This window comes from Lepisosteus platostomus, chromosome 15 (assembly GCF_059453375.1).
Source record: "Lepisosteus platostomus isolate fLepPlt1 chromosome 15, fLepPlt1.hap1, whole genome shotgun sequence".
Lineage (NCBI taxonomy): Eukaryota > Metazoa > Chordata > Actinopteri > Semionotiformes > Lepisosteidae > Lepisosteus > Lepisosteus platostomus.
In genome coordinates, this window is record NC_142625.1 from 277170 (window position 1) to 296538 (window position 19369).

General features: G+C 58.0%; 8 non-coding genes and 1 pseudogene across 8 annotated transcripts; all 9 read left to right on the plus strand.

The window, feature by feature from the left end:
* The first annotated feature begins 2009 nt into the window (after positions 1 to 2009).
* LOC148647292 (U2 spliceosomal RNA) lies at positions 2010 to 2210 on the plus strand (annotated as a pseudogene).
* An 873-nt stretch (positions 2211 to 3083) lies between these two features.
* LOC148647293 (U2 spliceosomal RNA) lies at positions 3084 to 3274 on the plus strand. Its single transcript, XR_015927330.1, has one exon. It is a non-coding gene; the product is annotated as a U2 spliceosomal RNA (small nuclear RNA).
* An 869-nt stretch (positions 3275 to 4143) lies between these two features.
* Positions 4144 to 4334, plus strand: LOC148647294 (U2 spliceosomal RNA). The gene has a single exon (XR_015927331.1). It is a non-coding gene; the product is annotated as a U2 spliceosomal RNA (small nuclear RNA).
* Positions 4335 to 5203: 869 nt separating this feature from the next.
* LOC148647295 (U2 spliceosomal RNA) lies at positions 5204 to 5394 on the plus strand. The gene has a single exon (XR_015927332.1). It is a non-coding gene; the product is annotated as a U2 spliceosomal RNA (small nuclear RNA).
* Positions 5395 to 11453: 6059 nt separating this feature from the next.
* LOC148647296 (U2 spliceosomal RNA) lies at positions 11454 to 11646 on the plus strand. The gene has a single exon (XR_015926987.1). It is a non-coding gene; the product is annotated as a U2 spliceosomal RNA (small nuclear RNA).
* An 869-nt stretch (positions 11647 to 12515) lies between these two features.
* LOC148647297 (U2 spliceosomal RNA) lies at positions 12516 to 12706 on the plus strand. Its single transcript, XR_015927333.1, has one exon. It is a non-coding gene; the product is annotated as a U2 spliceosomal RNA (small nuclear RNA).
* Positions 12707 to 13575: 869 nt separating this feature from the next.
* LOC148647298 (U2 spliceosomal RNA) lies at positions 13576 to 13766 on the plus strand. The gene has a single exon (XR_015927334.1). It is a non-coding gene; the product is annotated as a U2 spliceosomal RNA (small nuclear RNA).
* A 3357-nt stretch (positions 13767 to 17123) lies between these two features.
* LOC148647299 (U2 spliceosomal RNA) lies at positions 17124 to 17312 on the plus strand. Its single transcript, XR_015927016.1, has one exon. It is a non-coding gene; the product is annotated as a U2 spliceosomal RNA (small nuclear RNA).
* An 869-nt stretch (positions 17313 to 18181) lies between these two features.
* On the plus strand, positions 18182 to 18372 carry LOC148647300 (U2 spliceosomal RNA). Its single transcript, XR_015927335.1, has one exon. It is a non-coding gene; the product is annotated as a U2 spliceosomal RNA (small nuclear RNA).
* Positions 18373 to 19369: the final 997 nt, after the last annotated feature.

Sequence of the window (19369 nt, forward strand, 5' to 3'; positions counted from 1 at the left end):
CAGTGGTGGGTGTGGATCAGACGTGTGGGGTGGAGGGTAGAAAGATTAGTTGGAACCTGCAACTGATTAGGGATGTGGTGGAATGGGTTGAGGATAGGGGGCTCCCTCTTAGTTTGGTCAATTTAGACCAAAACAAAGCTTTTGATAGAGTCCACCATGAGTTTTTATGGGAGGTTTTAAGGCGTATGGGGTTTGGGGATGTTTTTATTGGTTGGCTACAGGTTTTGTATAGTGGTGTGGGGGCTAGAGTTTGTCTTAATGGTAGTTTGGGGGAGTTTCTGTCTGTTCAGCGGGGAGTGAGACAGGGCTGTCCATTGTCCCCCCTGCTATACGTGCTTTATATTGAACCCTTGCTTAGACGATTTCGACGGGATCCGGTAATTGAAGGAGTGTTGGTGCCGGGGAGTAATGGGCTCCAGGTGAAAGTGGCTGCCTATGCAGATGACATCGCCTTGTTTTTAGTTACAGATCATAGTGTTTTAAGAGTGCTAGAGGTTGTCAAGGTTTTTTCGGCTGGGACAGGGGCTTTTTTAAATCTTAATAAGTGCACTATTAAGTATTTTGGGGTTTGGAAGAATAGGAGGGAGGCAGTCGGGGGTCTCCCAGTCGCTGAAGGGCCTGTCAAAGTTTTGGGAGTCCTGTTTCAATCTGAGAATTCGGCAAGGCTGAACTGGGAGTCTAAACTCCCCAAACTATATCAGAAGTTGGGTATGTGGAGACAGCAGACGCTCTCCCTAGGGGGGAAGGTTTTGGTGTTGAAAGCGGATATCTTGCCGCTTCTTTTATATCTGGCGGAGGTTTTTCCGTTACCGGCTTGTTTCAGAAGAGAGGTGGTAAGGGCTGTCTTTGGCTTTGTCTGGGGCAAGAGGTATGAGTATATCAAAAGAGGAGACATGTACAGAAAGGTGGAGGAGGGAGGGAGGGGAGTACCGGACATCCCTTTGAAGTTGGACTGCATTTTTGTTGCTCGTTCATGCACACTGTTAAATGTGAATGTGTCTCATCCGTGTCGGTTTTTCGCACTTTTGTGGTTATCGCATGCGATGCGCCACTTGGTGGTGTGGTCTAATACAACTCCTAAAGCGGAGAAGTTACCCTGGCATTACAGACACCTTGTGGGGTGGGTAAAGACGCACCCACAGGTCAGGAAGGAGAAAATAGCTTTGGATCACAGGCAAATGTACGAACTGATTAGAAAGGAGGAAAAACAGGCAGTAGTTGGGGTTGCACGGGAAGTATGGGTGAGAACTCAACCTCGGGGATTGGATAACCGATTTAAAGATTTAAATTGGTTTGGTGTGTGGGGAAGGTTACCGGTTAGGGAGATAATGGTTAAGCACAGACTGTCGCGACAGCCTTTGTGTCCTAGGCAGGGGTGCAAGGAAATTGAATCAATAAGGCATGCCTTTTGGGAGTGCGGTTTTGCGAGAGAAGTGTGGGGACAGTGTGCCACTCTGTGTTTTTTAGCCACAAGGGACTTTATTCTGACTTACGCACTTATTATGAAAGGGGTGCCGGGGGTTAGGAAATGGAGTGCTAATTTTTTGCTCTGGTTTGTAGTTAGCTTGACTAAATTACATATTTGGGCATCCAGGGATGAGGTGGTTAGGCATGCCGTGTATCTCACGAGTGGGGAAGTGGTAGGGAGGATTAAAACAGACATCCGGACGCGAGTCAAAAGAGACATTGTGCGGTGGGGTTTTTCGGCCGCTAAAGAGAGGTGGAAGGGTTTGTGTTGGTTGACCTGACGGAATTCAGGCAAAAGGTCATAGGGAAGAAGGGGATCACCTGTATTTGTCTGTGTGTGAATTATGTGGATAGGATAGGTTTATGTTACGGATGTTAAGCATTTTTGGCTGGAATGTAAATACTCGGGTATGGGAGGGGTGGTTTTGAATAAGGGCGGAGATTAGGGAAGTGTGGTGTTATATGGTAAATGATAGTTTTGTGGTATTTGTGTCTTTGGTGTAATGTGTGGTTCTTGTGTTGTCAGTGAGTGTTGAGAATTGTTCCCTTTTGTATTCTTGTAATAAAAAATAAAAAAAAAAAAAAAAAAATCTGTTCTTATCAGTTTAATATCTGATACGTCCCCCATCGGGGGACCACATATTAAACGGATTTTTGGAACAGGGAGCTGGATCAGGAGCTTGCTCCGTCCTCTCCACGCATCGGCCCGGTATTGCAGCGCCTCCGGGAGCGGTGCACCACCTTCTCTCAGCGGTGAAAAGACAGACGTAGGTAGGTAGCTAGCTAGCTAGCTAGCTAGCGAGCGAGCGAGCGAGCGAGCGAGCGAGCGAGCAAGCAAGCGGAGTGGACTGGAGCTCCTTCTTCTCGGGTCTCGTCCCTCGTCCCTCGTCCATCTGTGTGTCTCTGTGTTCTGTCTCTCTCTCGCCCTCTCGGTTCCCGTGCTCCCTCTGTGCGCTTTCCCGCGTCTCGACTCTCTGGGCAAGCAGGCCGGCCCCCTTTTCGGCTCCCGTGCGTTTTCCCTCCAAAAAACTTAGGTTTTTCAGCCTTTTCCCAGGGAGGCAGGCGTGGCTTGCTTGCTTGCTTGCTTGCTTGCTTGCTTGTGTGTGTGTCCGTCCCCGTCCCTGCAGGCGGGCCCCTTTCGACAGCTGGGCGTTTTCCCTCCCAAAAACTTAGTATATCCACCTTTTCTTTCTTTTTTTTCGGCAGGCAGGCAGGCAGGCGTGTGTGCGCGCGCGCGCGCGTCCCCGTCCCTCCCTCCCGAGAGAGAGCTGCCCCTTGCCTCTGCCCGCAGGTGCTGGCGCTCGGCTTTCGCTTGCAGCCGGTTGGGCGCAGCTGCTGCCGGTGGGAGGGGCCTAAGCTAAGGAGGCCGGGCGGCTGGCGCCCCCTGCGGCTGCGGTCGTTGTCGGGCCGTTGACAGAAGATCAAAGAGCAGGGCCCCCGCCCGGGACTGGCAGGAAGGCAGGCGGGCAGGCAAGAGAGAGGGGGAGCAGAGTCCCGCGGCAGGCCTCTGGCTGCAGGGAGGCCGGCGGCTGCGCGGGTCCCGGGCTCCAGAGGAGTCGGCCTGCGCCACTGTGCGCCAGCGGAACGCCCGCGCGTCGGTCCGCGCCTTTGTGGGCATCGCTTCTCGGCCTTTTGGCTAAGATCAAGTGTAGTATCTGTTCTTATCAGTTTAATATCTGATACGTCCCCCATCGGGGGACCACATATTAAACGGATTTTTGGAACAGGGAGCTGGATCAGGAGCTTGCTCCGTCCTCTCCACGCATCGGCCCGGTATTGCAGCGCCTCCGGGAGCGGTGCACCACCTTCTCTCAGCGGTGAAAAGACAGACGTAGGTAGGTAGCTAGCTAGCTAGCGAGCGAGCGAGCGAGCGAGCGAGCGAGCGAGCGAGCAAGCAAGCGGAGTGGACTGGAGCTCCTTCTTCTCGGGTCTCGTCCCTCGTCCCTCGTCCATCTGTGTGTCTCTGTGTTCTGTCTCTCTCTCGCCCTCTCGGTTCCCGTGCTCCCTCTGTGCGCTTTCCCGCGTCTCGACTCTCTGGGCAAGCAGGCCGGCCCCCTTTTCGGCTCCCGTGCGTTTTCCCTCCAAAAAACTTAGGTTTTTCAGCCTTTTCCCAGGGAGGCAGGCGTGGCTTGCTTGCTTGCTTGCTTGCTTGCTTGCTTGTGTGTGTGTCCGTCCCCGTCCCTGCAGGCGGGCCCCTTTCGACAGCTGGGCGTTTTCCCTCCCAAAAACTTAGTATATCCACCTTTTCTTTCTTTTTTTTCGGCAGGCAGGCAGGCAGGCGTGTGTGCGCGCGCGCGCGCGTCCCCGTCCCTCCCTCCCGAGAGAGAGCTGCCCCTTGCCTCTGCCCGCAGGTGCTGGCGCTCGGCTTTCGCTTGCAGCCGGTTGGGCGCAGCTGCTGCCGGTGGGAGGGGCCTAAGCTAAGGAGGCCGGGCGGCTGGCGCCCCCTGCGGCTGCGGTCGTTGTCGGGCCGTTGACAGAAGATCAAAGAGCAGGGCCCCCGCCCGGGACTGGCAGGAAGGCAGGCGGGCAGGCAAGAGAGAGGGGGAGCAGAGTCCCGCGGCAGGCCTCTGGCTGCAGGGAGGCCGGCGGCTGCGCGGGTCCCGGGCTCCAGAGGAGTCGGCCTGCGCCACTGTGCGCCAGCGGAACGCCCGCGCGTCGGTCCGCGCCTTTGTGGGCATCGCTTCTCGGCCTTTTGGCTAAGATCAAGTGTAGTATCTGTTCTTATCAGTTTAATATCTGATACGTCCCCCATCGGGGGACCACATATTAAACGGATTTTTGGAACAGGGAGCTGGATCAGGAGCTTGCTCCGTCCTCTCCACGCATCGGCCCGGTATTGCAGCGCCTCCGGGAGCGGTGCACCACCTTCTCTCAGCGGTGAAAAGACAGACGTAGGTAGGTAGCTAGCTAGCTAGCTAGCGAGCGAGCGAGCGAGCGAGCGAGCGAGCGAGCAAGCAAGCGGAGTGGACTGGAGCTCCTTCTTCTCGGGTCTCGTCCCTCGTCCCTCGTCCATCTGTGTGTCTCTGTGTTCTGTCTCTCTCTCGCCCTCTCGGTTCCCGTGCTCCCTCTGTGCGCTTTCCCGCGTCTCGACTCTCTGGGCAAGCAGGCCGGCCCCCTTTTCGGCTCCCGTGCGTTTTCCCTCCAAAAAACTTAGGTTTTTCAGCCTTTTCCCAGGGAGGCAGGCGTGGCTTGCTTGCTTGCTTGCTTGCTTGCTTGCTTGTGTGTGTGTCCGTCCCCGTCCCTGCAGGCGGGCCCCTTTCGACAGCTGGGCGTTTTCCCTCCCAAAAACTTAGTATATCCACCTTTTCTTTCTTTTTTTTCGGCAGGCAGGCAGGCAGGCGTGTGTGCGCGCGCGCGCGCGTCCCCGTCCCTCCCTCCCGAGAGAGAGCTGCCCCTTGCCTCTGCCCGCAGGTGCTGGCGCTCGGCTTTCGCTTGCAGCCGGTTGGGCGCAGCTGCTGCCGGTGGGAGGGGCCTAAGCTAAGGAGGCCGGGCGGCTGGCGCCCCCTGCGGCTGCGGTCGTTGTCGGGCCGTTGACAGAAGATCAAAGAGCAGGGCCCCCGCCCGGGACTGGCAGGAAGGCAGGCGGGCAGGCAAGAGAGAGGGGGAGCAGAGTCCCGCGGCAGGCCTCTGGCTGCAGGGAGGCCGGCGGCTGCGCGGGTCCCGGGCTCCAGAGGAGTCGGCCTGCGCCACTGTGCGCCAGCGGAACGCCCGCGCGTCGGTCCGCGCCTTTGTGGGCATCGCTTCTCGGCCTTTTGGCTAAGATCAAGTGTAGTATCTGTTCTTATCAGTTTAATATCTGATACGTCCCCCATCGGGGGACCACATATTAAACGGATTTTTGGAACAGGGAGCTGGATCAGGAGCTTGCTCCGTCCTCTCCACGCATCGGCCCGGTATTGCAGCGCCTCCGGGAGCGGTGCACCACCTTCTCTCAGCGGTGAAAAGACAGACGTAGGTAGGTAGCTAGCTAGCTAGCTAGCGAGCGAGCGAGCGAGCGAGCGAGCGAGCGAGCAAGCAAGCGGAGTGGACTGGAGCTCCTTCTTCTCGGGTCTCGTCCCTCGTCCCTCGTCCATCTGTGTGTCTCTGTGTTCTGTCTCTCTCTCGCCCTCTCGGTTCCCGTGCTCCCTCTGTGCGCTTTCCCGCGTCTCGACTCTCTGGGCAAGCAGGCCGGCCCCCTTTTCGGCTCCCGTGCGTTTTCCCTCCAAAAAACTTAGGTTTTTCAGCCTTTTCCCAGGGAGGCAGGCGTGGCTTGCTTGCTTGCTTGCTTGCTTGCTTGCTTGTGTGTGTGTCCGTCCCCGTCCCTGCAGGCGGGCCCCTTTCGACAGCTGGGCGTTTTCCCTCCCAAAAACTTAGTATATCCACCTTTTCTTTCTTTTTTTTCGGCAGGCAGGCAGGCAGGCGTGTGTGCGCGCGCGCGCGCGTCCCCGTCCCTCCCTCCCGAGAGAGAGCTGCCCCTTGCCTCTGCCCGCAGGTGCTGGCGCTCGGCTTTCGCTTGCAGCCGGTTGGGCGCAGCTGCTGCCGGTGGGAGGGGCCTAAGCTAAGGAGGCCGGGCGGCTGGCGCCCCCTGCGGCTGCGGTCGTTGTCGGGCCGTTGACAGAAGATCAAAGAGCAGGGCCCCCGCCCGGGACTGGCAGGAAGGCAGGCGGGCAGGCAAGAGAGAGGGGGAGCAGAGTCCCGCGGCAGGCCTCTGGCTGCAGGGAGGCCGGCGGCTGCGCGGGTCCCGGGCTCCAGAGGAGTCGGCCTGCGCCACTGTGCGCCAGCGGAACGCCCGCGCGTCGGTCCGCGCCTTTGTGGGCATCGCTTCTCGGCCTTTTGGCTAAGGTCAGAGGTCGAGGGAGAGAGGAACAAGAGGACAGCGTTTTGCGGAGACACGTTTGGATTACCTGGATTTTGGACCCGGATTGCTTTTGGACTACGATTTTTGCCTTTGGACGTCGGACTTTTGATTTTCACCCGGCTTTGCATTCCTTGGCTGTTTTGGTGGCCGAAAGGCTGCCCAACCATGGCTGCAGGGCCTGGAGAGGCGAGGAGGGCTGGGAAGGACCCCAGCATTAAGTGGACTCTCCGCTTCCGCTGGAAGCCGGAGACGGCACCACCTGGAAGGGAGAAGTTCGAGGATGACGTCCTGTTTGGAGCTTTGGGGCTGAAGGCGGCAGAGATCTTGTGTGTGCAGGGGAACCAGCCACAGAAATTCATGGACACCACCTTCATCAGCGCCGATATCCACAAGAGAACGGTAGGGAAATGCATCGAGATCATTAAGAACGGCGGATTTCCGGAGTATGAGTGTGGGGGACTGCAGAGCGACAGCAAGAGGTGGGTGGTTTTGCACATGTTTGATCCGTTTGTGAAAGACGCCGACGTGAGTACCTTCCTAAGCAGGTACGTGGATGTGAAGGCGGGTCCCTTGGGGCTCAAGGACACACGTACTGTGTGGACGGGAAAACGTCGGTATCTGGTGGAGTTGCGGCAGGATAAAACATCAAAGGACGGATACAGCCACCCACCAGGCACATTCGCCATCGGAGGAGGTAGGGGGTACATGTTTTATTGGGACCAGCCTGATTTTTGCAGGAGGTGCCGGACTTTCGGGCACCGAGAGGGGGCATGTACGGCGGAGAAGTGCGGCAAGTGCGGCTGTCAGGGACACCAAACCCGAGAGTGCAAGGTGAAAGAGTGCTCCTTGTGCGGGGATAGAGGCCACCTGTTCCGGCAGTGCAAAAAGAGGGGCGCGGCCACGGAGGAGGCGGCTACGAAGAAGACGGCCGCGGAGAAGGCGGCCACCGAGGAGGAGAGCATGGAGGAGGCGGTCAGAGAGTGGATGGCGCAGGAAGACGAGGCTAGTGAGGGGGAAGGTCGGCCGAAGGGTAGCAGACCCCCTGGTAAGGGGGAGAAGAAGGGAGGAAGACAGGGGAGAGAGGTGCACCAGGGAGAAGAGGACGGAGAGCGACCAGGAACGTCGTGGGGCTCCGACGTGGAGCAACTGGAGACGGCGCAGGGAGGGGACGGTGAACAGCCGGGAACATCAGGAGGAGCAGACGGAGGGGCCGGAACCTGGGCGGAGGTGGTGAAGAAGGGGCGCCCCCTGAAGGACGGGGGAAGAACTGCGACACCGACACCGACGCCAACAGAGGAGGAGGGGATGGTAATCCTGCAGGGCGCAGGGAAGAAGAGGAGGTCAAAGAGGCAGAGGGCGGAAAGGCGTCAACAGGAGACGCAGGAAAAGAAGAAGAGGACGGCCGAGGAGGAAGGCCAGGAGGAAGACCCGGGAGACTTTGCAGACTCTGAGGGGATGGAAGAGGAGGAGGGAGTTTTGTCGGCCTCGAGTGACTCCGAGGCCGAAAGCACCTCGGAATCTCTCCCCCCAGGGCAGGGGTCAGGGGCGGCAATGCTGGCCGTCTACTCAGTGGCGGCCAACGTAACGGACGATGGCAGCCCCGTAGTCTACTGCCAGCCTGAAACGCCAACTCCGGAACGAGAGTCCCCGGACAGCCGCGTGGTCCACTTTATGGACACAGAGGATGGCAGCTCGGAGAGTACAGCAGGGACGGCGAGCTCACCTGATTCCAGCCGATCGGAGGGAATGGAGAGTGACAGCCCCCCTCAAGACCCGCCATGACCCTCACAGTTGCAACAGCTAACGTGAGGGGTCTGAGGAAGCAGGAAAAAAGAGTGGCAGTGTTTTCCTACCTGTCTCGAAGGTATCTGGATGTGATCTTTCTGCAGGAAGTCCATCTCAAGGACCTCGACGACGTGAGGACCCTCCAGAGGGAGTGGAGGAAGGGCCCTTCGTGGTGGAGCGTCGGAGGGGTGAACTCCTCTGGTGTGGGTATCCTGTGCGGCTTGCCAGGGTTCGCCGCCCAAACAGTCAGCTCAGTAATTCCCGGACGTCTGCTGGTGGTGGACGGAACCTGGAGGGGAGTGAAGATAAGGCTGGTCAACGTGTACGCCCCAGCAGACAGAAGGCAGCAGGGCTCCTTTTTGAAAGACCTGGAGCCCGTGCTGTACACCAATAGAGAGCTGATTGTAGGCGGCGACTTCAACATCGACCTGGGAGACCCGCGCGGCCAGGGAGTTCATCTGTTGAGGTCCTTGATCGCGGATTTTGGCCTTCGAGATGGGTTTAAGAACGTTGCACACCACACCTGGGACAATGGAAGAGGGAGTTTTCGACGCCTCGACTACATCCTCTCTACTGTGAAGTGGACAACGCTAAGCAGGCAAGTGACCCCTACCTGGTTCTCGGACCATCGGCTGCTCACGGTCTCCTTCGGTGTTGAGGACCCGCGCTTCCAGGCTGGGTACTGGAAGCTGAACAAACAAGTTCTTCACGAGGAGAGATACCGAAGGAAGATCGAGACAGTGTTGAAAGACCTGGAAAAGAAGAGGGAGCTCTATAGCTCTGCGGTGCACTGGTGGGAATCGTGCAAACAGACTCTCGCAACGGTCACCAGGCGATACTGCTGGATCCGGCGGAGTCTGGAGGAACGCCAGTGCGCCCAGCTCCAAGAGGAGCTGGAAGCACTGTATGAGCAGCTGAACCAGGGGGGTGCCTTCGACGGCGAGAAGATCGCCAACGTCAGGAGCCTGCTTAGGGAAAAGTGGCTGCAGAGAGCAAAGAACTTTCTTTTCAGGCTGCGGGGAGTTTGGAAGGAGGGAGAAGAACAGTGCTCACCCCAATTCTTCAGCGCCGTGAGAAAGCAGCAGGAGCGCTGCTGCTTCGAAAGTATACGGCGCGAGGATGGGACTGCAGCCACAGACTTGCCCGGGATGCTGGAGTGTGCCACAGGGTTCTATACAGCCTTGTTCCAGGAGAAGGAGATCGACGCCAGCATCAAGGAGAGGCTCCTGGAGGGTGTGGAAAAGGCGGTAGACGATCCCGCCTCGCTGGTTGGGCCTGTGACGGGGGCGGAAATAAAAACAGCATTGTTTGGATTGAAGAAGGGAACCGTCCCTGGAGTAGACGGCCTACCAGCGGAATTCTACCGGACCTTCTGGGATCAACTAGAGCCTTTTCTGGTGCAGGTTTTCAATGAGGCCCTGGACAGCAATGAACTGGGCCTCTCTATGAAGACCGGCGTCGTGACTCTGATCTACAAGGGAGGAGACAAGGCGGACCTGGGAAATTGGAGGCCGATCCAGATCCTGTGCACTGATTATAAGATCTTGGCCAGGGTGCTGGGCGGCCGTCTGAAAACGGTGATGCCGGCGCTGGTCGGGGCGGACCAGACATGTGGCGTGGCAGGCCGGAAGATCAGCTGGACCCTGCAGCTGATCCGGGACATCATCGCCTGGGTGGAGGACAGAGGCCTGCCGCTCATGCTGGTGAGCCTAGACCAGGCAAAGGCGTTCGACCGGGTCCATCATGGGATCCTGTGGGCACTCTTGAGGAAGAAGGGTCTGCCTGATGTCTTTGTCAGGTGGATTGAAGCACTCTACAACGGCGCTGCGTCCCGGGTAAGAGTCAACGGAGCAGTAGGGAGGAGGATTCCGGTAAGGTGTGGTGTGCGACAGGGATGTCCACTCTCGCCCCTGCTGTACGTTATCTACCTCGAGCTGCTACTGGACCCTTTACGGAAGGACACTGGAGTGGAGGGAATTAAAGTGCCAGGTGGAGGTGGGCAGGAAGCTAAAATCGCGGCCTACGCGGACGACGTGACGCTCTTCCTCAGCTCTGACAGGAGTCTGGGGAGAGTGTTGGAAATCGTGGAGGCCTACTCCAGAGGCACCGGCGCCCAACTGAATCGCGCCAAGAGCCTGGTGAAGCTTTTTGGAACCTGGCCGTACGTACCGGAGGTCGCCGGAGGACTGAAACAAACAACGGACCCGGTGAAAATCCTGGGGGTCCTATTTCACACCTTGGACCCCTCAGGACTGAACTGGGAGGCCAGGTTCCGGAAGATCAAGCAGAAGCTGGGCCTTTGGCAGCAACGATCCCTGACGTGGATAGGGAAGGCGCTGGTGCTGAAGGTGGAGATCCTGCCCTTGCTTCTCCACCTGGCAGTAGTGTACCCCCTACCAGCAAGGAGGAGGAAGGAACTGGTAAGAACAGTGTTTACCTTCGTGTGGGGCCACTCATACGAACGGATCCGCCGGACAGACATGTGCAGACCTACCGTGGAAGGAGGCAGAGGGATCCCGAACTTCCCAGTGAAGTTGGACTGCGTGTTCGTCGCCAACCTGTGCGTCATCCTGCACGGTAACCCGCCCCACCTGTGCGGCCGGTTCGTGAGCCTCTGGCTGGCAGCGAGTATGAGACACCTGGCCGCCTGGAAGAACACGACCCCGAAGGCTGAGCGGCTCCCACTGCACTATCGCCACGCAGTGCAGTGGCTGCGGGCACATCCAGAGGTACGGGACAAGGACGTAGCGCTGAGCCATAGGAGGATGTACTTGGTGGTCACAGCACTGGACAGGCCAGCGCTCCTGGGTGTGCCCAGTGACATCTGGCAGCAGGTCCAACCAAAGGGCCTGGACAACAGGCTCAAAGACCTGAACTGGCTTGGTGTGTGGGGTCGAATGGCGGTCAGGGCCGTCATGTACTCGCACGGACTGTCAAAGAAGAGCCAGTGCCCGAGGCACGGCTGCACAGGGGAAGAAACCGTTAACCACGTCTTTTGGGAGTGCGGGTTCGTGCAGAGGGTGTGGAGGTCTAGTCAGCACCTGTACGCACAGGTAGGCCTGGGGTCCCTCTTGACGCTGAACACGGTAATGAAGGGTGTGGCTGGTTCCCGAAGATGGAACGCGGCGTTTCTGCTATGGCTCCTTATCAGCCTGACCAAGCTCCACGTCTGGGACGCAAGATCTGAGCTGGTCAAACACGGAGTAGAGAGATCAGTGCCGGCCATCTTAAAGAAAGTTAAGAGGGACGTCTCACGGAGGATTCGGTGGGACGTCCTCCGATGGGGATTCGCCGCGGCACGCGAACGTTGGAAGGACTTGATCACATGGGTGTAAAGGTGGAGGGTAGTGTAAACTTTTAAAGCACTGTTTTTACTGATTTCTAATAAAACATAAAAAAAAAAATCTGTTCTTATCAGTTTAATATCTGATACGTCCCCCATCGGGGGACCACATATTAAACGGATTTTTGGAACAGGGAGCTGGATCAGGAGCTTGCTCCGTCCTCTCCACGCATCGGCCCGGTATTGCAGCGCCTCCGGGAGCGGTGCACCACCTTCTCTCAGCGGTGAAAAGACAGACGTAGGTAGGTAGCTAGCTAGCTAGCTAGCGAGCGAGCGAGCGAGCGAGCGAGCGAGCGAGCAAGCAAGCGGAGTGGACTGGAGCTCCTTCTTCTCGGGTCTCGTCCCTCGTCCCTCGTCCATCTGTGTGTCTCTGTGTTCTGTCTCTCTCTCGCCCTCTCGGTTCCCGTGCTCCCTCTGTGCGCTTTCCCGCGTCTCGACTCTCTGGGCAAGCAGGCCGGCCCCCTTTTCGGCTCCCGTGCGTTTTCCCTCCAAAAAACTTAGGTTTTTCAGCCTTTTCCCAGGGAGGCAGGCGTGGCTTGCTTGCTTGCTTGCTTGCTTGCTTGCTTGTGTGTGTGTCCGTCCCCGTCCCTGCAGGCGGGCCCCTTTCGACAGCTGGGCGTTTTCCCTCCCAAAAACTTAGTATATCCACCTTTTCTTTCTTTTTTTTCGGCAGGCAGGCAGGCAGGCGTGTGTGCGCGCGCGCGCGCGTCCCCGTCCCTCCCTCCCGAGAGAGAGCTGCCCCTTGCCTCTGCCCGCAGGTGCTGGCGCTCGGCTTTCGCTTGCAGCCGGTTGGGCGCAGCTGCTGCCGGTGGGAGGGGCCTAAGCTAAGGAGGCCGGGCGGCTGGCGCCCCCTGCGGCTGCGGTCGTTGTCGGGCCGTTGACAGAAGATCAAAGAGCAGGGCCCCCGCCCGGGACTGGCAGGAAGGCAGGCGGGCAGGCAAGAGAGAGGGGGAGCAGAGTCCCGCGGCAGGCCTCTGGCTGCAGGGAGGCCGGCGGCTGCGCGGGTCCCGGGCTCCAGAGGAGTCGGCCTGCGCCACTGTGCGCCAGCGGAACGCCCGCGCGTCGGTCCGCGCCTTTGTGGGCATCGCTTCTCGGCCTTTTGGCTAAGATCAAGTGTAGTATCTGTTCTTATCAGTTTAATATCTGATACGTCCCCCATCGGGGGACCACATATTAAACGGATTTTTGGAACAGGGAGCTGGATCAGGAGCTTGCTCCGTCCTCTCCACGCATCGGCCCGGTATTGCAGCGCCTCCGGGAGCGGTGCACCACCTTCTCTCAGCGGTGAAAAGACAGACGTAGGTAGGTAGCTAGCTAGCTAGCTAGCGAGCGAGCGAGCGAGCGAGCGAGCGAGCGAGCAAGCAAGCGGAGTGGACTGGAGCTCCTTCTTCTCGGGTCTCGTCCCTCGTCCCTCGTCCATCTGTGTGTCTCTGTGTTCTGTCTCTCTCTCGCCCTCTCGGTTCCCGTGCTCCCTCTGTGCGCTTTCCCGCGTCTCGACTCTCTGGGCAAGCAGGCCGGCCCCCTTTTCGGCTCCCGTGCGTTTTCCCTCCAAAAAACTTAGGTTTTTCAGCCTTTTCCCAGGGAGGCAGGCGTGGCTTGCTTGCTTGCTTGCTTGCTTGCTTGCTTGTGTGTGTGTCCGTCCCCGTCCCTGCAGGCGGGCCCCTTTCGACAGCTGGGCGTTTTCCCTCCCAAAAACTTAGTATATCCACCTTTTCTTTCTTTTTTTTCGGCAGGCAGGCAGGCAGGCGTGTGTGCGCGCGCGCGCGCGTCCCCGTCCCTCCCTCCCGAGAGAGAGCTGCCCCTTGCCTCTGCCCGCAGGTGCTGGCGCTCGGCTTTCGCTTGCAGCCGGTTGGGCGCAGCTGCTGCCGGTGGGAGGGGCCTAAGCTAAGGAGGCCGGGCGGCTGGCGCCCCCTGCGGCTGCGGTCGTTGTCGGGCCGTTGACAGAAGATCAAAGAGCAGGGCCCCCGCCCGGGACTGGCAGGAAGGCAGGCGGGCAGGCAAGAGAGAGGGGGAGCAGAGTCCCGCGGCAGGCCTCTGGCTGCAGGGAGGCCGGCGGCTGCGCGGGTCCCGGGCTCCAGAGGAGTCGGCCTGCGCCACTGTGCGCCAGCGGAACGCCCGCGCGTCGGTCCGCGCCTTTGTGGGCATCGCTTCTCGGCCTTTTGGCTAAGATCAAGTGTAGTATCTGTTCTTATCAGTTTAATATCTGATACGTCCCCCATCGGGGGACCACATATTAAACGGATTTTTGGAACAGGGAGCTGGATCAGGAGCTTGCTCCGTCCTCTCCACGCATCGGCCCGGTATTGCAGCGCCTCCGGGAGCGGTGCACCACCTTCTCTCAGCGGTGAAAAGACAGACGTAGGTAGGTAGCTAGCTAGCTAGCTAGCTAGCGAGCGAGCGAGCGAGCGAGCGAGCGAGCAAGCAAGCGGAGTGGACTGGAGCTCCTTCTTCTCGGGTCTCGTCCCTCGTCCCTCGTCCATCTGTGTGTCTCTGTGTTCTGTCTCTCTCTCGCCCTCTCGGTTCCCGTGCTCCCTCTGTGCGCTTTCCCGCGTCTCGACTCTCTGGGCAAGCAGGCCGGCCCCCTTTTCGGCTCCCGTGCGTTTTCCCTCCAAAAAACTTAGGTTTTTCAGCCTTTTCCCAGGGAGGCAGGCGTGGCTTGCTTGCTTGCTTGCTTGCTTGCTTGCTTGTGTGTGTGTCCGTCCCCGTCCCTGCAGGCGGGCCCCTTTCGACAGCTGGGCGTTTTCCCTCCCAAAAACTTAGTATATCCACCTTTTCTTTCTTTTTTTTCGGCAGGCAGGCAGGCAGGCGTGTGTGCGCGCGCGCGCGCGTCCCCGTCCCTCCCTCCCGAGAGAGAGCTGCCCCTTGCCTCTGCCCGCAGGTGCTGGCGCTCGGCTTTCGCTTGCAGCCGGTTGGGCGCAGCTGCTGCCGGTGGGAGGGGCCTAAGCTAAGGAGGCCGGGCGGCTGGCGCCCCCTGCGGCTGCGGTCGTTGTCGGGCCGTTGACAGAAGATCAAAGAGCAGGGCCCCCGCCCGGGACTGGCAGGAAGGCAGGCGGGCAGGCAAGAGAGAGGGGGAGCAGAGTCCCGCGGCAGGCCTCTGGCTGCAGGGAGGCCGGCGGCTGCGCGGGTCCCGGGCTCCAGAGGAGTCGGCCTGCGCCACTGTGCGCCAGCGGAACGCCCGCGCGTCGGTCCGCGCCTTTGTGGGCATCGCTTCTCGGCCTTTTGGCTAAGATCAGGGTTCAAGTGGCTTGTCCGCAGTTCTCTCAGATCTTAGTCCAGAGGGCCGGGAAGGCGTGGAGAAGGACGTTGTGACGGGAAGGAGCGGAGTGCGGTTTGCTGGAGCCAGGAGATTTGAAGAAGCCGGGACGAGGATTCTGCAGTTGCTGTTGGTCGGAGCGAGAGGGCGACGGAGGTTTCCTGAGGGCTTGGAAGCGGTGCCGAGGTTTGGAGCCATGGAGCTGTTGGCGGGATACATCTGGGCGAGGAAGGAGCGACGGAAGGATTCATTTCGCTTCGTGCTGCGGAGACGAGATGGATCAGGAAGATGGACCCGAGATAAGTTTGTGACTTTAATTTTGGAGGAGGTTTTGGGCTTATGTTTACGGGACATTTTATGTTTACAAGACTTTTGTGACCGTGGTATTTTTGAGTTAACTTTAATTTCTAGTGACTTATGTTTTGAGTTATTGGGGAAGATTCAGGAGAAGAGAGAGGAGGCTCCGTTGAGCTTCTTCTCCGTGGACCCAATGTTTGCAGGGGATCTGAGGAAGATGACTGTGCATATTTCTGATCCGTTTGTTTCAGAAGAGGAAATTGTTGATTTTTTGCAAGGTTTTGTGTTTCTGCATGGGAAAGGACTGAGAGAACGGGATCCTAAAGGGGTTTGGACTGGGAAAAGGGTTTTTTGGGTGAGACTGCGGTTTGGGGAAACAGTTGAAGCGGGGGTGATACACCCTCCGCCGCTGTTTGAGATTGGGCAAGGGATGGGTTGTCTGTCCTATCCAGGACAGCCCCTAGTGTGCAGAAGATGTGGAAGATTGGGGCATTTTGCTGCACAATGTTCGATAAGGTTTTGTGGACGATGTTTTGTTCAGGGACATACTGTGAAAGAATGTAAGAAGGGGGTTAAGTGTTTTTCGTGTGGGGGATTTGGGCATTTATATAAAAATTGTGTGGTGAAGGGAGGGGGTGGTGAAGGTTACGAGGTGGAAGGGGAAGAAGGGCAGGTTTTGCAGGTACGGGAAGAGATGGGTGGGCTTGGAAGTAAAGAGAGGGAGGAGGAAGTAGGACAGGGTGTTAAGGCGTCTGAGAGGGATTTAGTTGTAAGTGATAAATGTACGGCGGAAGATGAAGTGGAAGGTAATATAGGTGACAATGGTGGGGTTGGGAGGAGTGAAAGTACGGTGACTGTGGCTGAGAGTTTAGTGGAATGTGAGTCTGAGAGCAAGTGTGATAAGGAGGTAACTAAAGATACGAAGACAGAGAGCTTGGAAGTGGAGGAGGTGGGAAGGATGTGTAAAGGAGATTGTGCAGGGAGGAAGGAGGAGATTGGAGAAGTGGGAACGGAGAAAGTTAAGGTAGAGGTGGAATCTGGTAAGGAAGGGGCGGAGGTGAAGGATAGAGGTCAGGAGGAGGGTAAGGAGGTTGCACAAGGTGTGACACAGGAAGTGGAGGACGTAGAAAGGAAGAGTACAGGAGAATGTGTGGGAAGTAGGGGGGAGAATGGAAAGGATGGGATAAGGGCAGATAAGGAAGGTGTAGTGAATGAGGTGTTTAGGAGTAGGGAGACTAGTGAGGTTAGGGAATTAGTTAAGGAGGGTGAGGGTGGGCGTATTGAGGGAGTTAAGTTTGAACAAGTGGAGGTGGCGAAGGATGGCATACAAGCAGAGAAGGCAAAGGTGGAAGTTGTGGAAAATAAGAAGGTTGGTGGATGTGTGGGAAGTGTGAGAGAGAAGGTCGGGAAAGTAATGAGGGAAAGTAAGGAAGCGGCAGTATTTAGAGGTGGAGAGGCGAGAGAGGCTGGTATGAGGGTGTTAGAGTCTAGAGCAGAGGAGGGAAGAGGTAGTGATATTAAAGACGAGAGATTGTATACTGGTGAATTTACTGATAGCGATGTGGAGAGGGAACATGCAGAATATGTGAAACGGTGTACGGAAGAGTGGAAGAAGGGAGGGTACACTGATGGGAGGCTAAAAGCACCATTGCAGGGGATTTCGTGGAACTTTGTATTTACAGGAAAGGTAAAAGAAATTGAATTGAATGATGAGAACTTTCCACCCTTAGGGTCCGTAGGGGCCATGAAGGGGGAAAAAAGTAAAGCGGAATCTGTTTCAGCGAAAGGAGAGAGTAATGGTGGGGATGGAAGTGGAGGAGGGAGCAAAGGGGGCAGCGACGGGAGACGGAAAATAATGCCCGCAAAGTATGGAAGAAAGTTGAATTTGTCCAGGGGTGGCAAAAATGGAGTAAGTAAAGAGTAGTATGGGACATTATGTTAAAGTTTGGGGATTGTATGAGGTTTGTTTTGGGTTTGAGATGTGTGGAGTATGGGAATAAGTTGGAATTAAAAGAGGGATTGGTTGTTTTGCATAAGGGGTGGGATTATGTTAATAGATGGTTTGTATATGTTTGGTGTATTGGAGTATTGGATTTGAGGGTTTGAGTTATTTTGGTTTTAATGGTATTTGGTGTGAAGTAATTTGTATTTTTGTAATAAAAAAAAAAAAAAAAAAATCTGTTCTTATCAGTTTAATATCTGATACGTCCCCCATCGGGGGACCACATATTAAACGGATTTTTGGAACAGGGAGCTGGATCAGGAGCTTGCTCCGTCCTCTCCACGCATCGGCCCGGTATTGCAGCGCCTCCGGGAGCGGTGCACCACCTTCTCTCAGCGGTGAAAAGACAGACGTAGGTAGGTAGCTAGCTAGCTAGCTAGCGAGCGAGCGAGCGAGCGAGCGAGCGAGCGAGCAAGCAAGCGGAGTGGACTGGAGCTCCTTCTTCTCGGGTCTCGTCCCTCGTCCCTCGTCCATCTGTGTGTCTCTGTGTTCTGTCTCTCTCTCGCCCTCTCGGTTCCCGTGCTCCCTCTGTGCGCTTTCCCGCGTCTCGACTCTCTGGGCAAGCAGGCCGGCCCCCTTTTCGGCTCCCGTGCGTTTTCCCTCCAAAAAACTTAGGTTTTTCAGCCTTTTCCCAGGGAGGCAGGCGTGGCTTGCTTGCTTGCTTGCTTGCTTGCTTGCTTGTGTGTGTGTCCGTCCCCGTCCCTGCAGGCGGGCCCCTTTCGACAGCTGGGCGTTTTCCCTCCCAAAAACTTAGTATATCCACCTTTTCTTTCTTTTTTTTCGGCAGGCAGGCAGGCAGGCGTGTGTGCGCGCGCGCGCGCGTCCCCGTCCCTCCCTCCCGAGAGAGAGCTGCCCCTTGCCTCTGCCCGCAGGTGCTGGCGCTCGGCTTTCGCTTGCAGCCGGTTGGGCGCAGCTGCTGCCGGTGGGAGGGGCCTAAGCTAAGGAGGCCGGGCGGCTGGCGCCCCCTGCGGCTGCGGTCGTTGTCGGGCCGTTGACAGAAGATCAAAGAGCAGGGCCCCCGCCCGGGACTGGCAGGAAGGCAGGCGGGCAGGCAAGAGAGAGGGGGAGCAGAGTCCCGCGGCAGGCCTCTGGCTGCAGGGAGGCCGGCGGCTGCGCGGGTCCCGGGCTCCAGAGGAGTCGGCCTGCGCCACTGTGCGCCAGCGGAACGCCCGCGCGTCGGTCCGCGCCTTTGTGGGCATCGCTTCTCGGCCTTTTGGCTAAGATCAAGTGTAGTATCTGTTCTTATCAGTTTAATATCTGATACGTCCCCCATCGGGGGACCACATATTAAACGGATTTTTGGAACAGGGAGCTGGATCAGGAGCTTGCTCCGTCCTCTCCACGCATCGGCCCGGTATTGCAGCGCCTCCGGGAGCGGTGCACCACCTTCTCTCAGCGGTGAAAAGACAGACGTAGGTAGGTAGCTAGCTAGCTAGCTAGCGAGCGAGCGAGCGAGCGAGCGAGCGAGCGAGCAAGCAAGCGGAGTGGACTGGAGCTCCTTCTTCTCGGGTCTCGTCCCTCGTCCCTCGTCCATCTGTGTGTCTCTGTGTTCTGTCTCTCTCTCGCCCTCTCGGTTCCCGTGCTCCCTCTGTGCGCTTTCCCGCGTCTCGACTCTCTGGGCAAGCAGGCCGGCCCCCTTTTCGGCTCCCGTGCGTTTTCCCTCCAAAAAACTTAGGTTTTTCAGCCTTTTCCCAGGGAGGCAGGCGTGGCTTGCTTGCTTGCTTGCTTGCTTGCTTGCTTGTGTGTGTGTCCGTCCCCGTCCCTGCAGGCGGGCCCCTTTCGACAGCTGGGCGTTTTCCCTCCCAAAAACTTAGTATATCCACCTTTTCTTTCTTTTTTTTCGGCAGGCAGGCAGGCAGGCGTGTGTGCGCGCGCGCGCGCGTCCCCGTCCCTCCCTCCCGAGAGAGAGCTGCCCCTTGCCTCTGCCCGCAGGTGCTGGCGCTCGGCTTTCGCTTGCAGCCGGTTGGGCGCAGCTGCTGCCGGTGGGAGGGGCCTAAGCTAAGGAGGCCGGGCGGCTGGCGCCCCCTGCGGCTGCGGTCGTTGTCGGGCCGTTGACAGAAGATCAAAGAGCAGGGCCCCCGCCCGGGACTGGCAGGAAGGCAGGCGGGCAGGCAAGAGAGAGGGGGAGCAGAGTCCCGCGGCAGGCCTCTGGCTGCAGGGAGGCCGGCGGCTGCGCGGGTCCCGGGCTCCAGAGGAGTCGGCCTGCGCCACTGTGCGCCAGCGGAACGCCCGCGCGTCGGTCCGCGCCTTTGTGGGCATCGCTTCTCGGCCTTTTGGCTGCGATCCCAGTACGTGGCCTGACCGCGGCTGGAGGAACAGTCAAGAGGAAGGAAGGTGAAGGTTTTTTTTTTCTGAGCCTGCCTATAGGCTAGGCAGGAGCTCTTT